At 39.0% G+C, this 18,436-nt stretch overlaps 1 protein-coding gene across 2 annotated transcripts in view; it reads left to right on the top strand.

Moving 5' to 3' along the window:
- Window positions 1–994: 994 nt before the first annotated feature.
- Window positions 995–18,436, top strand: part of jakmip1 (janus kinase and microtubule interacting protein 1) — a 62,614-nt gene continuing 45,172 nt past the window's right edge. Inside the window, exon 1 of one of the 2 annotated variants that reach the window (XM_061930383.2) lies at window positions 995–1,330. The gene's annotated coding sequence lies outside the window, so the exon portion shown is untranslated. The remainder of the gene's footprint in view (window positions 1,331–18,436) is intronic. The other variant, XM_061930381.2, reaches the window with a different exon arrangement.

Here is an 18,436-nt window from a genome sequence, read left to right as displayed (position 1 = left end):
GCTGGACAAATAAGATGCCAAAAACCAACCACTTTCATGTGGTATTGGACAGAAAGGAGGACTTTTTTTCTCCTCCATTCGAAAATGCGGACGTTATCATCACCACTGTCTGATTCCAATCAATGCAAGTCATCAGAATCAGGTAATACACCAACTTATATTCTTGTCTTCATGAAAGAAAGGAATCTATATGTGTTAAACATGCTTGTTTTATCTTTAACCACCTTTAAGTTGTTAACAATATTAACTATTTGTGTTAAACATGCTTGTATTATTTTTAACCACCTTTAACTTGTTAACAATATTAACTATATGTGTTAAACATGCTTGTATTATCTTTAAACACCTTTAACTTGTTAACAATATTAACTATATGTATTAAACATACTTGTATTATCATTAAACACCTTTAATGTATTAACAATATTAACTATATGTATTAAACGTGCTTGCATTATCATTAAACACCTTTAACTTGTTAACAAAAACATATATTTCATAAATAAGTAAATATAAATTATATATATGAATGAGGTAGATCTCCACGACTTGATCAATTGAAAAGTAGCTCGCCTGCAGAAAAAGTGTGAGCACCCTGATGTAAACAAACTACGGTGAGTTCAAAGACCGCCAAAATTAGTAGGACAAAACGGCGCTCGCCAAATACTCGAATCAGTGAAGCATGTTTAATATAAACAGTGTGCTTTGTAACAATTAGGGAGGCTTGTGTCATGTTTGTCCTCCTACAGAAACCATATTAAAACAAAAAATAGATTTTTTTCTTTTCTTTTTCCATTTTTCATACATTTTTTAAAAAGCTCCAGAGAGCCACTAGGCCGGCGCTAAAGAGCCGCATGTGGCTCTAGAGCCGCGGGTTGCCGACTCCTGGTATATACGGTTACAGTTCCGCCATAAAGCCTGATGACGTCACTGCCCGCACCGGCGGTGTCATTCTCGAACACGCAGTCAGGTGTCGCGCTTCTTTCACGCTACCGGCGACGCCCGCCCGCCCGCCCCGCTCGCCTCACATCTTTTGCGCGGCGACGAACACCGCCACCGGAGACACTTTTTATGTCCACGCGTGACGTGGAGACGCAGGGGCTGTTAGCATCGCGGGGTGGCCGGACTACAAGTAGCTATTAAGCTAGCGGATGCCAATCGGCTTGGCGCGCTTTGGGTGTGAAAAATGAACGTCGCCTCGTGAAAAAGTGGACGCAGAAGTCTTTGACGTGTTGGATTTAAGGCGCAAATGAGGCGAGTTAACAGCTTCCCCCCACGCAGAAGTCTCGTCTCCCCTCGTCAAGCGCCAATATCTCCGGACCTAATTCAGGTGAGTCGCCGTTCTGTGATGCTTGACAACTTCTGGAGGCTAATTATTAGCTGTGTTTTAGCCGCTGCCTCTCAGGCAGGGTCAGCCCAAGTATCATTCTTGATGATGATAATCCATCTTTAATATCCTGCCTGTCTTCCACTTCCTGTGCAGTGCGGTGCAGTCATGCTCCCCCCCCGCACGTTGCAAGGAAATGGCACAACTAGGTTGCCAGCAACGAAGCACACGCTATTATGCACGTTAACACATGAGACCTTGCAGGCTGCAAGGACAGCAGACCTGCATGGAGGCTGCGTGGATGGTGATGATGATGATGATGATGCTGCAGCAGCAGCAGACCAAGTGTCTCCATGGGGTGTGGTTGCTGTCAGTTGCAGACTTCCATCTCCCAGTTGACTGCCTCTTCTTATGTTGCAGATCAAGCAAACAACTCTGCCCTGCAAAAAAAAAAATCATCAAAGCATGCATACACCCAGTCTGTCAGTGCTTCATGGTGATGCAACCCGGTAGGACAGCTAACGTGTGTTGCACATTTATTTCATCCTAAAGGCGACGCTGCAAAAAAACTCAAGAAAAGCAGCATTTTTAATGGCAATATCTTGTTATAGTGGCTTTATATTGGTAATCAAGCAGCCGGAGAAACCTGCTTTACCGGCCACCTCTCCTCTGCCTGACCTAATCTGCTCTTCTTATTCTTAATTCACGATTAAGCACAGCTATCAGTGTAATCCCACGAGGCTACACGCACAGGACACCTCATTGGGTACACGTGCACCAAGAGCAATACACTATAATACATAATATAATACATACATAATACAATACATTATAACATTATTATGGTTGTCATTTGCAGCTGTGCACGACAAGGAATGACTGTTCTATCTTGTCTTTCTAAAAAGGGTGTATCTCTGCCAACACACACACACACACGTACGCACACACACGTAGCAATGCACCCGTACCTAAAATACCTGATATAACGTCTAACAGGGGTGCTCACACTTTTTCTGCAGGCGAGCTACTTTTCAATTGATCAAGTCGTGGGGATCTACCTCATTCATATATATCATTTATATTTACTTATTTATGAAATATATGTTTTTGTTAATAAGTTAAAGGTGTAAGCAGGTGCAAGCATGTTTAACACATATAGTTAATATTGTTAATAAATTAAAGGTGTTTAATCATAATGCAAGCATGTTTAACACATATAGTTAATATTGTTAATAAATTAAAGGTGTTTAATGATAATGCAATCATGTTTAACACGTAGTTAATATTGTTAGTAAATTAAAGGTGTTTAATGATAATACAAGAATGTTTAATACATATAGTTAATATTGTTAATAAATTAAAGGTGTTTAATGATAATACAAGTATGTTTAATACATATAGTTAATATTGTTAACAAGTTAAAGGTGTTTAAAGATAATGCAAGCATGTTTAATACATATAGTTAATATTGTTAACAAGTGAAAGGTGTTTAATGATAATACAAGCATGTTTAATACATATAGTTAATATTATTAATAAGTTAAAGGTGTTTAAAGATAATACAAGCATGTTTAACACATATAGTTAATATTGTTAACAAGTTAAAGGTGTTTAATGATAATACAAGCATGTTTAACACATATAGTTAATATTGTTAATAAGTTAAAGGTGTTTAAAGATAATGCAAGCATGTTTAACACATATAGTTAATATTGTTAACAAGTTAAGGTGTTTAAAGATAATACAGGCATGTTTAACACATATAGTTAATATTGTTAATAAGTTAAAAGTGTTTAAAGATAATACAGGCATGTTTAACACATATAGATTCCTTTCTTTCATGAAGACAATAATATAAGTTGGTGTATTACCTGATTCTGATGACTTGCATTGATAGGAATCAGACAGTGGTGCTAAAAACGTCCGCATTTTCGAATTGAGGAGAAAAAAGTCCTCCTTTCTGTCCAATACCACATGAAAGTGGTTGGTTTTTGGCATCTTATTTGTCCAGCTTCCGTACTCCTTTGTATACGCTTTACAAGAAATACATTGTCGGCAAACTCCGTAGCTTGCTAGCTTGTACACGCCAGCTTTCTGAGACTTGTTTTGTTAGCGCAACTATGCAACTGTGCAGTCGGTCTTTGGAGTTTTGACGACAGGTACGGCGCCAGAGTCTGTTGAAATAAAGTGTTTCTCGCCTTCCAGTCGGTAATTTTAATGAGCTGGCAGCAGCCAGCGTCATCTCAGAAGACCCTCGGGTGCCGTGAATGTCAATCAAGTGACGAAAGTGACGTCATAGTGAAGATTTATGATCGCTCATTTTTAGGAATATTTTTTTAATACCTGGCTGGTGATCGACTGACACACCCTCCGAGATCGACCGGTAGCTCGCGATCGACGTAATGAGCACCCCTGGTCTAACATATTTGAGATTTGCTATAACAATATGTGGGGGCGGCATAGCTGGGTTGGTAGAGCGGCCGTGCCAGCAACTTCAGGGTTGCAGGTTCAATCCCCGCTTCCGCCATTCTCGTCACTGCCGTTGTGTCCTTGGGCAAGACACTTTACCCACCTGCTCCCAGTGCCACCCACACTGGTTTAAATGTAACGTAGATATTGGGTTTCCCAATGTAAAGCGCTTTGAGTCACTTGAGAAAAGCGCTATATAAATATATAGAATAATAATAATAATAAGAAAATATGCTGCAAAAACCGCCTTCGTCTATCACAGGCCTGGGCAATTATTTTGCCTCGGGGGGCCAAATTTAGAGAAAAAAAAAAGTGTCTGCGGGCCGGTATATCTATTTTTAGGAACACTAATACAAAACCTCGCGATAATCCATCCATACATCCATCTTCTTTCGCTTATCCGAGGTCGGGTCGCGGGGGCAGCAGCCTAAGCAGGGAAGCCCAGACTTCCCTTTCTCCAGCCACTTCGTCCAGCTCTTCCCGGGAGATCCCGAGGCGTTCCCAGGCCAGCCGGGAGACATAGTCTACCCAACGTGTCCTGGGTCTTCCCCGTGGCCTCCTACCGGTCGGACGTGCCCTAAACACCTCCCGAGGGAGGCGTTTGGGTGGCATCCTGACCAGATGCCCGAACCACCTCATCTGGCTCCTCTCCATGTGGAGGAGCAGCGGCTTTACTTTGAGCTCCTCCCGGATGGCGGAGCTTCTCACCCTATCTCTAAGGGAGAGCCCCGCCACCCGGCGGAGGAAACTAATTTTGGCCGCTTGTACCCGTGATCTTGTCCTTTCGGTCATAACCCAAAGGTCATGACCATAGGTGAGGATGGGAACGTAGATCGACCGGTAAATTGAGAGCTTTGCCTTCCGGCTGAGCTCCTTCTTCACCACACAGCGTCCACATTACTGAAGACGCCGCACCGATCCGCCTGTCGATCTCACGATCCACTCTTCCGTCACTCGTGAACAAGACTCCGAGGTACTTGAACTCCTCCACTTGGGGCAGGGTTTCTTCCGAAACCCGGAGATGGCACTCCACCCTTTTCCGGGCGAGAACCATGGACTCGGACTTGGAGGTGCTGATTCTCATCCCAGTCGCTTCACACTCAGCTGCGAACCGATCCAGTGAGAGCTGAAGATCCTGGCTAGATGAAGCCATCGGGACCACATCATCTGCAAAAATGTCTGATTGAATGCTAAAAACGTTGTGACAGACCACCTTAAACGGAATGGAATTTTACATTTTTTTTTACTGAATGAGACAACCAGAATGTACATGAAAATAAAGAATGTGGGATTTACAATATTATTACTATGGACGATAAAACACTGACTATTGACAATATATAAACGTCACACCCCCTCTCAATCAACATATTTTACTATCAAGCGAAACGCAATAAACACAGCGAAATATGAACGTGAGGGTTAAAAAACCCCACCTACTATCTGATATATCTGATACATCTCTAAGCTTTATAACTTTCTTGTAAAAATCTCCTTCCGCGTCTGTCCCTGACACCCGCATTTCAGGCTGACACTCTGTGGAAACACACCCAACCCACACTGTGACTTAGATTACCATATCTAGTATATCATGCAAAAGCGCAGATTCCAACCGTTGAAATACTTTGTATAGTTCCAGACTTACGGTCATTTGAAAACATCACTGCACATCGTAATTGCGGCTATAGTTTCGATCTTAAAGATCTAAAAACTTTTTTTGGGAATGTCCGGCGGGCCAGATTGAAAAGCTTAACCGGCCTTAATTTGCCCAGGTCTGATCATCACATCACGCGACACCTCAGCCTAATCCCGGGCACGTCTGTTTTGTTTCTTCATTCATGACAACCTGCAAGGCCGTCTGGGTAATTAGCGCAACTTTTTACCGAGGTCAACTTCAGTTTGCACTAGGGATGTCCCGATCCAGGTTTTTGCACTTCCGATCCAATACCGATATTGTTTTTGCACTTCCGATCCGATACTGATACTGACCGATACCGATACTGACCGATAATGGCCTATCCGAGCATGTATTAAAGTTTAAAGTTATTTAGCCCACTTAGTTGTCAGAATCATGTTGAAAAGGGTTTTAGTACTCTTGATAACAACTAGCCAGCTGAATTAGGTGAGTTTGAATAATACACAATGGTTGGTAACAAGAAACTGACCTGTTTATTCAAGGATAAACACAAAATAGACAAAATTATACATGACAAACAGAAATGGCATCATTGAACTAGGGCTGGGCGATATGGCCTTTTTTTAATATTGCGATATTTTAAGGCCATATTGCGATACACGATATATATCTCGATATTTTGCCTTAGCCTTGAATGAACACTTGATGCATATAATCACAGCAGTATGATGATTCTGTGTGTTTTGATTGATTGACTGAGACTTTTATTAGTAGGTTGCACAGTGAAGTACATATTCCGTACAATTGACCACTAAATGGTAACACCCCAATAAGTTTTTCAACTTGTTTAAGTCGGGGTCCACTTAAATTGATTCATGATACAGATATATACTATCATAATACAGTCATCACACAAGATAATCACATTTAATTATTTACATTATTTATAATCCAGGGTGTGGAGGGGGGCGCCAGATGTAAGTGTCAAAAAGACAGCCAAAAGAGTTTGATATGAGAATAAATCTAAAGTTAAAATATAGGGTAGAAATGCACCCATTTGCAGAAAATGTAGTCTTGATTTTCAACATTTTCTTTTAAGGCTTGCATGTCTACATTAAAACATTCTTCTTCATACTGCATTAATATATACTACTTTTAAACTTTCATGCAGAGAAGGAAATCACAACTAAAAAAATCACTAATTTTTTCATACGGTGTTGATGTGGAAATTTTTGCCTCTGCATTTTGATGGTGTGGGCGTGTGGCACCGAATGGAGATAAGCGTCTCGACAGACGTCACAATATTTGAACAATGATGACGAATACTGTTGTCTCTGTCGTGTCCGTGTGTCGAAAATTGTTATGCGCTTATTTTTTTATTTGATTTTGTGCGTGGCATAGATTTGCTATGCGCAGAGGACGCTTAAACAGTGCGCAATTGCACAGGCGAGCACCTTAGAGGGAGCGTTGCTCGCACGGCTGCGCCAGCATCACAGCTAACGTTAGCCATGCTGCTACCTCTCTGCTCGGGGAGGACGTATACGTATGTGACGTATGACGTGACCGTATGTGACGTATGTCGTGACAGTATGTGACGTGTGTAAGAAGGTGCACTTGCTGTCTGTGAGAGGGAGACACAGGAAAGAGTGAGAAGAGCCTGTCGTGTAATGCCAGCAGCTAAAAGCAACTGCGTGAGAATTGTGGATGTGTTGAAGGTGTGCTGGAAAATGCGGAACGGAAATTACGGAGCAGCAGAAAAGTGGAATGTATTATTTAAATCGGTGCTTTGGAAAACACGGACCGGAGTTTTTTTTATTAATCTGGATCGGCATTTTTCCATGCCTTGCCGATACGCAATTTTTGGCAAATATCGGCAGCCGATCCGATCCAAATATCGGATCGGGACATCCCTACACTAGAGTGCCAATTAAGGATGCCAAGAAAATTACTTTTTACGTTTTGGTTTCTACATATTTTGTACACCTCTAGGGACATTGAAATGTTAAATGTGTTACTTAAAATTGTCTGTATATTTCTATTTTCATTATTTCTTTAGGGAACGATCGTTTCAAAATCGCATCAGAGGTCTACCGGCACATCAATTTGGAATGTATTCAGCCATAGAGGTTCTTCTGTGTAATGAAAACATTTTTTGTTTTAATGAAAGACTAAATTAACATACTGTTTGGTATGGATGAAATATAGTAAAGGGATAAGAAAGACATGCTGTTTATGTTTGGGTTGACTAGTCATTGAGGTCACTAACATGCATCATTTTGCCGGCTGAGTAGTTTTTTGTAGATCAACTCGTGTTGCACTCAGTTGTCAATCAATCAATCAATCAATCAATCTTTATTTATATAGCCCTAAATCACAAGTGTCTCAAAGGGCTGCACAAGCCACAACGACATCCTCGGTACAAAGCCCACATACGGGCAAGGAAAAACTCACCCCAGTGGGACGTCGATGTGAATGACTATGAGAAACCTTGGAGAGGACCGCATATGTGGGTAACCCCCCCCCTCTAGGGGAGACCGAAAGCAATGGATGTCGAGTGGGTCTGACATAATATTGTGAGAGTCCAGTCCATAGTGGATCCAACATAATAGTAAGAGTCCAGTCCATAGTCCATTGTCCTTCTCTGACTCTCTATGGGATTCCAACAGTGTCACTGTACTTAAATGTCTGTTTGTGGCTGGAGTGGATGGATGTTTGCTGGAGTGTAGCCAGACCTGTTCTGACAGTCTGCACTACGTTCATAGAGCTACAATAACAATGTGTGTTCATGTGTGTCATCATGCATGTTGTCAATGTGCAATGCAGACAAGAATGACTTATTTCTTATTCGTACACACCCAAATTATTACGTTTATTGTAAGCCACAGTTTCAGAATTGGGCCCTCTCACATTTGTAGTTAATATTTAACATGCGCTTCAGTGGGTTTGGTCCATCTGTAAATGCTAGTTTAAGCAAGCAACTTGTTTTTATGTCAACATTACATTGTATGGGAGTAGAATAGTCTCAAATGTAATGCTTAAAGTCACAAAGTAGTTATTTTCATAAGATAATTATTTATAAATCAATCAAAAAGTGTCACACAGTTATGAGTTCTAATACACAGAGTTTAGTGACACAGAGTTTAGTGAGCATAAAGCCAGACTTTTACAAAACTGGGAAAATTGTGGTCAGTACCATCACTTCACATCCACTTTGACAATTTCCTAAGTGTTCTGTTTATTCCTGTTTTACAAAGTAGAGCTGGAAATCTGAGGGTAGTCCAAAATACAATATGCAATTACATGGCGCAGACAGGCCCTATCTTCCAATAGTAAAGAATCTTTAAAAATAAATCATCCAGATCAACACCCAAAATGTAATCACTGAATCAATTTCTGACATTTCATGAACGTTTTATCAAAATACCTTTTGAGTTATGTTGCTAACTAAGTACAAAGCGGACAAAAAAACCCCAGCGAATACATAACCCTTTGTCAGAGGTAATTAATGGAAAGTTAAATGAAATTGGCATGTCCACTGTCGGAGGCAGATATTTACATATATCCGTATTTAAGTGTTACTTCTTTAATTTCATAATCATATTACAAAACAGCTAGTGTTTTTCTTCCAATTGTGGTCTTTTGGTTGTCTGCAAATACTGTGTGCTAACCTTGGGTATGGAATGTAAGGAGGAGAGATACTCCTTCTTTTATCTCTTCTTATGTCCAGGTGCGGAGGACAATGGGCGTGTGTTTGGGCTGGAAAGACAAGACAGCGAGGGTGGGAGGGAGAGAGACTTTATAGAATAGAAGGTTTCCATTTTTTAGATCAGACCATCTTAGCTGCGCGATTGAATGTTCTATGCTGGACTGGTCTCATTATATTTACAAAGATTTGCAAATATATTACAAAATACCTATTCTGTCTCTGGTGGTTCTTTTACTCAGCTTTAAGTGTCGTAAAGAGCTTGGGAGCGACGACCAGAAACTTGAATTCCCTGGGAGGAACAACTGGTCCAAACGCAACACCACGCACGTTTGTTTTGTTTGTTTGTCGCTTCCAAACAGGCTGCAAGAAAGTTCACTCTTTGCTTCAGTGTCTGCAGCTGGGCGCTTTTGTTCTATGGCCAAGGGAGATCAACAGAGAGAACCTTCTTGTCAGACATCCACTGTCTTTGTCTCTGTGGATGGTGGCGGGGCAGCTAGCATACACAGACACACACACTGTGAAGTTTAGCCTTGTACCGTAAACTTAAAGGGGAACTGCACTTTTTGGGGGAATGTCAGGTTCAAATACAGATGACATCTATTAGACAAGACAAGAAGCAAAAAAATCAAACAGAGACAGGATTCAATTTAGCTCACGAGGAGAGTGCGTAGACCTGTACCCTTGCACAGTGTCGTCCCACGCTCTGACGAAGGAGTTCCACGCCTCCACTTTTATTTGGGCCTTTTCTGTTTACATAGCATTACATTACATTATGCAGCTGCTCCTAAGGGGAGGTGGTCATAAATAGCTGTTGCACTCGGTCATAAACAGTTCAAAGAAAAGGTGCCTGGAGCGGTGTCAGGTCCTGCTTCCTCTCCGCTTTGTAGATGTTGGGTCAGGACAAAGTCTTTCCTGTGGCTGTCAATGGATCAAAGAAACCGATCCCATCGCACACAGTGGAGTTTTAGAAGCCTTTTGCTTGATAAGATGGAAGACAGCTTTTGTCTTCTCGCAGGGGACCTGACCTCAATGGAACACAAAGTTGTGTGATAACTTACTGTATATACAATTGTTCTGACAGGAATTTTACCGATCGTTCACAATCATGAGAGACAAGAAGACACAAGTTTTTAGTTTTGCTTTCTAACATATAAAAATCAGCTTTTTGTAAGTGGCTAGCAATGCAGTTAATGGGAGCAATCAATTCTACCTCTAAATCACTTTAAAAATGCATTAAAAGACTGTCAACAAATCTTCATTTACATTCTCTAACTCGTATAATAACCAAGCTGTAGTGACATTGTGATTGCAAGAGCAAACACCGAGGAATTATTTTGCTATCGTCGTAGCACATTGGCGTGCTACAGTATTAGCCGTAAAAGCTAACTACGGCAAGAGTAAAGCTAGCTTCTACAACATCACCAAAAGCGTGAAGAATGAGTGCTTTGAACACTTTAACAGATGTGTAGCTAGATCTGTTTTACAGTGCACTTAATTATTGGAAAGAGCAATCAAAATCACAGTTTGTCTTTTAAATTAGTTGTTTAAATTACTCGACTATTTGAAAAAATAGTGGTTAGTAGCATCACTGTTCTCCACTATTTACTTTTTCTACCGATTCACTGACTGACTTTGAAGGCTTTTCCATGACTAGATTCCATTCCTTTACTAGATGAAGTCATTTAGACTCTACGAGGTGACGTTTTTTGTTTGCTTCTGTGAGCATTTGATGTTCTCATTAGCTTTTTGGTGGGCTCCTATAAAATGTTCCAGTTTCCCTCATAACATTCCAGGATGTCTTTTAACCTCCACATAGTCTGTATAAGCCTCTGTCGTCCCGGCAGGTTGTGGCTCCAGGAAGTTTTGGGTTTGCATGTTTAAATGGGAAGACAAACCTGTAAACGACAGCATCTCATAAAAATACAAAGGATCGGCAAGCATTTCATTTTATCTTAAGGGACAATATGGTATAAGGCTGCGCCTATCGATTAATTTAGTTATTGTGTAAACTTTTGAGTAGTTTCTTCCATTAATCGAGTAATTGGATAAAACGCCTTAGCCTCACCGCGTATTTTAGGGAAAATAGTTTAAATAAATGATTTTTCTGCTTAACATATCGTTCACCTTTAGTTTTTTTCTAATGATAGCACATCATCAACATTGAAATTGCCCTTTTAAACTTGTTTGCATTAGTAAAAATGGAAGACCACCACCACACAGATAACAGCACCCACACACCACCGCTCTCGTGTGCACTGTATTGCATCGGCCGTGCGGAAACTATGTCCGGCCGGGTATTTCAAGTTCGGGACACTCAATATTGTTCAGTTTTTGTAAATTTTTTATTGGTTACACTGATTAAATAATTAATCGATACAACATAATATAAACCAAAGCTATTTAAAAAAAAAATAAAATTAATCGATTTCATCTAATTAATCGTTGCAGCCCTATTACTGTAGAAATAAAACGTATGTTACTTAAAATAGTCTGTGTACAGCTTCCTGGTGCCAACTAATTGTCATTTTCAGTGGCTGGTAAATCTATACTGCCATACAAGCTGTACAATGACTCTAAAGTGTATGCAGGTTTCATTTCTACAGTAGTGTTCCTCACTTTAATGAGATATTGTGAAAACAACAACATTGCCCTGCTCTTCAACCTTAACTTAGTCCAGTGATTCTCAAATATTGTCTGTTACGCCCCCTTTAGGAAGATAGACATATTTCGCACCCCCTCGCCCACTCTCCATTGTGACTATAAATAGTACAAAACCCAAAACCAGGAAAGTTGGCACGTTGTGTAAATCGTAAATAAAAACAGAATACAATGATTTGTCCAGAGGACACAATGTCCACAGTTTCCAAAAACAATTTGAAATGTGGACTTGTCAGACCACAGAACACTTTTCCACTTTGCATCAGTCTATCTTAGATAAGCTCGGGCCCAGCGAAGCCGGCGGTGGTTCTGGGTGTTGTTGATAAATGTTGATAAATGGTTTTTGCTTTGCATAGTAGAGTTTTAACTTGCACTTACAGATGTAGTGACCAACTGTAGTTACTGACAGTGGTTTTCTGAAGTGTTCCTGAGCCCATGTGGTGATATCCTTTACACGCTGATGTCGGTTTTTGATGCAGTACCGTCTGAGGGATCGAAGGTCACGGGCAGTCAATGGTGGTTTTCAACCTTGCCGCTTAAGTGCAGTGATTTCCCCAGATTCTTGGAACCTTTTGATGATATTACGGAGCGTAGATGGTGAAATCCCTAAATTCTTTGCAATAGCTCGTTGACAAATGTTCTTCTTAAACTTTTGGACAATTTGCTCACGCATTTGTTGACAAAGTGGTGACCCTCGCCCCATCCTTGGTTGTGAATGACTGAGCATTTCATGGAAGATGCTTTTATGCCCAATAATGGCACCCACCTGTTCCCAATTGGCCTGTTCACCTGTGGGATGTTCCAAATAAGTGTTTGATGAGCATTCCTCAACTTTCTCAGTCTTTTTTTGCCACTTGTGCCAGCTTTGTTTTTAAACATGTTGCAGGCATCAAATTCCAAATGAGCTAATATTTGCAAAAAAATAACAAAGTTTACCAGTTGGAACGTTAAGTATCTTGTCTTTGCAGTCTATTCAGTTGAATATAGGTTGAAAAGGATTTGCAAATCATTTGAATCTGTTTTTATTTACCATTTACTAGGGGTGTAATGGTACACAAAAATTTCGGTTCGGTACGTACCTCGGTTTAGAGGTCACGGTTCGGTTCATTTTCGGTACAGTAAGAAAACAACAAAATGTACATTTTTTGGTTATTTATTTACCAAATTTGTAAACAATGGCTTTATCCTTTTAACATTGGGAACACTATAATAATTCTGCCCACGTTAATCAACATTAAACTGCCTTAAAGTTGTTGCTCAGATTAAATAAAATGACAAAACTTTTCTTCTACATATAAAAAGTGCAACATTAAACAGTTTCAAGTCAACTCATCATGCTTAATTTATTACAGCATTTGGGAAGCCTGTAGTTGATTTTTATCATGTAAATGTTATATTCTTATCAACATGTGATAGCAGGGACCCTGCCATTCAAAGCTTTTCTGTCCGTAACACATACACACACACACCGCAAAATGAGCTAACGTTACGCTAAAAGCTAATTAGCCTTCACCTCAAGCCAGGACTGCGAGCGAGCTGAGCTGCAGTTTAGTTTCTAGAACGTCAACGGGCTCATAGTGATGTTACTGGTAGTTGACTGGGAGGTGTTTATTATAATTTGGGAGAGTCCGCTGCCTGATGCTTACCTGCTAAACACCTACCTGCTCGACGCTGAAGCATTGACTACATGCGCTCTGAATACGCACTGCTGATTGGCTGTTACCGCTCTGAATACGCACTGCTGATTGGCTGTTACCGCTTTCTGTGTAACCAATCAGATGGTTGTGTGGGTGGTACAATGCTAGGTGCTGAGACAGAGGCAGAAAAAGCAAAGCAGCTTGTTAAGACTTTAGCTTAGAAACTCGTTCGGTACACCCCGTACCGAACTGAAACCCCCGTACCGAAATGGTTCAAGACAAATACACGCACTGTTACACCCCTACCATTTACACAACGTGCCAACTTCACTGGTTTTGGGTTTTGTATAATTTGTCCTTCTCACTATTTGAGAAGGACCGGAACCTAACCCACTTCCCCCACCTAGACCAACCAGTGTAACCAATACCCCTCATCTGCTTTTCTTTTAATGACTTATTAGCAGTTTCCAGTGCTTGCAAGTCACATCTAATGAATCACTGTAAGTACTTTTAATGAGGATTAGCGCACACAAAGCTGCGTCTGGTGCTGGACTGAATATGTGTCAGCCGAATGGCTCCCTGATTTTCTGTGTAAAGGTCCGAAGAATGTATGCTTGTGTGGCTGCTTGCTCTGCGACTGAATGAACGCTCTCTACAGTCTCTTTCCCTGTGAAGGAGCGCGAGATCTCCAATTCGCCTCTTCTCGCTCGCTTACGTTATTACCACGGAGGCTAGTGGGGGTTGGAGAATGTAAGGCAGTCGTGGAGATGCTTGAATCTTTGTGTCTCTGCAGGCTTCTTTCCTTGTCTCTCTATTATTGATATTGGGCCTAACCTTTGTCTGGCTCGCTTCCCTTAGCCAAGCATTGACCATGCATGTGAGAGCGCCTCTTCGCCCTCCAGCGTTACTGCATTTTTGCTTCTCGGTCAACCTCAGCTTGGAGATGATACCAGATAACACTGTGCTGAGATGCCGGTTTCTTAACATGTGCAAAAATGTGTGTGATTTTGTGTCCTCTTGGTTACGTGAAGTGCAAATCTTCATTTTAAAACTTCCGTCTCGTCATGAGACTTTTGGGGTGGCAAGGGTTTCCGTGGCAACTGTTCCTGCCATCTGTGTACTGTATGTTGTTCAAATGTTGGCTAATACAGCAGCATAGCATGGTTCGAAATACTCTCTCAGTTTCAGTTTTTTTTTCTTCAAGGAAGTGATTAGAGGAGACTGAATACTCTCAAAGTATTTCCCTCTCCTCCAGTAGACATATTGTCTCAAATAAATGCTGGAGGCCATGTTTGCAGCAATCCTGTTTGGTTAAGTTAAATGAATGTTTGATAAAAGTCCCAAATTATGATTTTTCTTTTTCAAATTTAAATATAAGTTGTTTGATGGAATTATAGCTTTTAGTCAGTGTTTATTTTGTGACTAAAAATGTTTGTCATAGTAATCAGAATCAGAAGAGTTTTTATTGCCATTGTTTTAGGGCTGCAACAACTAATCGATTAAATCGATTAATATCGATTATAAAAATAGTTGTCGATTAATTTAGTCTTCGATTCGTTGGATCTATGCTATGCGCATGCGCACAGGCAATTTTTATTATTTATTTTTTAATTTTTAATTTTATTTTATATAAACCTTTATTTATAAACTGCAACATGTACAAACAGCTGAGAAACAATAATCAAAATAAGTATGGTGCCACTATGCTGTTTTTCCCCCAATAAAATACTGGAAAGGATAGAAATGTAGTTTGTCTCTTTTATACGATTATTAATCGATTAATCGAAGTAATAATCGACAGATTAATCGATTATCAAATTGATCATTAGTTGCAGCCCTACATTGTTTGAGAACGGTCTCACAAACTAGGGAGCTGTAACTGAGCTATCAGATCTTGTTATTGTTCATGTGTCTGATGGCCGAGGGGAAAAAAATCGTCAACAGTGTTAGTTTTTGACAGCAGTTTTCAATTTAATTTTAGTCACAATCTTCTGATAGTCATTACGGTATGTAGTAATCTAAATTAATTTAGTTTTAATCTAGTTTTGGTCGACTAAATTCAGAAACATTTTAGTCGACTTAAATTATAGTCAATTTTGTCGACTAAAATATCAAGTATAACAGAACTCAGGCTGCAACTAACGATTAATTTGATAATCGATTAATCTGTCGATTATTACTTCGATTAATCGATTAATAATCGGATAAAAGAGACCAACTACATTTCTATCCTTTCCAGTATTTTATTGAGAAAAAAAACAGCTTACTGGCGCCATGTTCTTTCAACTTGCCAAATAAAACAAGGAAAATGTTACAAAAATGCACACTTTTGACACCCCTGCTATAGATAATACAAAATTAAATATGATAAATGTATCGATAAAAAGTAGAGCCTGCACGCACAACTTGTTGTGTTTTTAACCTTCTTAACCCTGAACGTACATTGAAAATACAGGCAACCCTAACTCAAAATGCCGGACATTTGAGGCATTTAAGAAACTCCGCCCTGACAGCTCCGCAAAAGAGGACATGTCCGGTGAAAAGAGGACGTATAGTCAGTCTATCCTAGCCCGTTAGCTGCTAGCATGCTAGCAGCGATCGGTTTCACGTCCGATGAAACCGATCGCTGCTAGTCCTCTTTTGCTAGCATGCTAGCAACTAACAGGCTAGGATAGACTGACTATACGTCCTCTTTTCACCGGACATGTCCTCTTTTGCGGAGCTGTCAGGGCGGAGTTTCTTAAATGCCTCAAATGTCTGGCATTTTGAGTATTGTTTATACAACATGCAGTACGCTATTTAATATGTCCGTGTGGAAACTCGTTCGGTACACCTCCGCACCGAAACGAAACCCCCGTACCGAAACGGTTCGATACAAATACACGTACCGTTACACCCTTATTATTTTGATTATTGTTTCTCAGCTGTTTGTAAATGTCGCAGTTTATAAATAAAATTAAAAAAAATAAAATTAAAATAAAAACGTAGCCTGTGCGCATGCGCATAGCATAAATCCAACGAATCGATGACTAAATTAATCGCCAACTATTTTTATAATCGATTTAATCGATTAGTTGTTGCAGCCCTAAACAGAAGCCATATTTTGAAGTGTCTTGAAACCACTTTTATTAAGGTTATTGAAGAGCATCTCAAAAACTAAATTCACAAACAGGCCTATTGTATTTAGGGTAAAATAGGGTTGTTGACGATAACTTAAGACAAGCATTTCTATTCAACAAAATTAGCATTGCTGTTAGTTTGAATGTGCTAGTAAGCCCGACTTGGAACACACCCTTTTGTGTGTATGTAGCTTTAATGCGAATAATCTGTGTTTGTCGTAGACGGTGTGTGGATCCAAGAAGCAAAATTGAACACTGTCAACTTTTTACATGTACACTGTAACCCTCCACTTGTCCAAGGCAATATATTACATACAACATACTTGCCAACCCTCCCGGATTTTCCGGGAGACTCCCGAAATTCAGCGCCTCTCCCGAAAACCTCCCGGGACAAATTATCTCCCGAAAATCTCCCGAAATGCAGGCGGACTCAGGTCCCACAATATAAACGGTGTGCCTGCCCAATGACGTTATAACTGTAGAATGATCGAGGGCGAGTTTTTGGTTTCTTATGTGGGTTTATTGTTAAGCAGTTTCATTAACGTCCTCCCAGCGCGGCAACAACACACAACAACAACACTCACGTTTTGGTCTACCGTAAAGCAGTTCGTCTGCCGTAAACAGCAATGTTGTGACACTCTTAAACAGGACAATACTGCCATCTAGTGCATTTGATGAAAGCACTTTTGTGTGTGCCACACATCAATGCATCATCAGAGAGGGTGTTCAGCATGTTTAGAAAAATAGTGACAGAGAATAGAACAAGGATGGACAATTCAACCCTTAACTCAACAAGTATATGTGTAAATAAATGAACACTGAAATTCAAGTATTTCTTTTATTTATATATATATATATATATATATATATATATATATATATATATATATATATATATATACAATAAAATAAATATATATTTATAGCTAGAATTCACTGAAAGTCAAGTATTTCTTTTATATATATATATATATATATATATATATATATATATATATATATATATATATATATATATATATATATGTAAAAGAAATATATATTTACAGCTAGAATTCACTGAAAGTCAAGTATTTCTTTTATATATTTATATATAAAAGAAATACTTGACTTTCAGTGAATTCTAGCTATAAATATATATTTATTTTATTGTATATATATATATATATATATATATATATATAATTAATGCACCTTTTGTATATATATGTATATATATATATATATATATATATATATATATATATATATATACATACATACAATAAAATAAATATATATTTATAGCTAGAATTCACTGAAAGTCAAGTATTTCTTTTATATATATATATATATATATATATATATATATATATATATAAAAGAAATACATGACTTTCAGTGAATTCTAGCTATATATATATATATATATATATATATATATATATAAAATAAATACTTGACTTTCAGTGAATTCTAGCTGTAAATATATATTTCTTTTACATATACATATATATATATATATATATATATATATATATATATATATATATATATATATATATATATATATATATATATATATATACACATATATATACATAAAATAAATACTTGACTTTCAGTGGATTCTAGCTATAAATATATATTTCTTTTACATATATATATATATATATATATATATATATATATATATATGAAATACTTGACTTGGTGAATTATAGCTGTAAATATACTCCTCCCCACTTAGCCACGCCCCCCCCCCCCAACACACACACACACACACTCACACACACACACACACACACACACACACACACACACACACACACACACCTCCCGAAATCGGAGGTCTCAAGGTTGGCAAGTATGCATACAATAACATAACATTAAGGAGTGGGACAA

Source organism: Nerophis lumbriciformis, linkage group LG36 (assembly GCF_033978685.3).
Source record: "Nerophis lumbriciformis linkage group LG36, RoL_Nlum_v2.1, whole genome shotgun sequence".
In the NCBI taxonomy this organism is placed as follows: Eukaryota; Metazoa; Chordata; class Actinopteri; order Syngnathiformes; family Syngnathidae; genus Nerophis; species Nerophis lumbriciformis.
Note: the sequence above shows the minus strand (reverse complement) of the source record. Positions and strands in the feature narration are given on the sequence as shown.